Raw genomic sequence first — 402 nt, 5'->3', positions numbered from 1 at the left:
TCTGAGTTCTTTTTCTTTGTCTGATTTGTTCAGCACAAAGACATTGTCTTCAAGCTCTGAGATCATTCTCTGCATGATCCATTCTGTTCTTGAGGCTTTCCGTTGTATTGTGAAGTTCCCTGAATTCCTCCTTCATTGACAAAATTTCTGTTTGGTTTTTCCTTAGTATTTCAATTTCTTTGGAAAATTTTTTGTTTATTTCCTGGATTGTTCTCATGGTTTCTTTATGTTGGGATTCTATTTTCTCCTCTATTCCATTCAGTTTCCTTACAATCTATAATCGGAATTCTTCCTCTGTCAGCTTAAGTGTATCCTGTACATTGGTATCTGTTGGTGGAGATCGAATATTTTCTTTTGGAGGTGGCTTCTCTTTCTGATCTTTCATGTTTCCTGTGTTCTTTC

This window comes from Propithecus coquereli, unplaced genomic scaffold, assembly GCF_000956105.1.
Source record: "Propithecus coquereli isolate 6110/MARCELLA unplaced genomic scaffold, Pcoq_1.0 Scaffold136, whole genome shotgun sequence".
Lineage (NCBI taxonomy): Eukaryota > Metazoa > Chordata > Mammalia > Primates > Indriidae > Propithecus > Propithecus coquereli.
Note: the sequence above shows the minus strand (reverse complement) of the source record.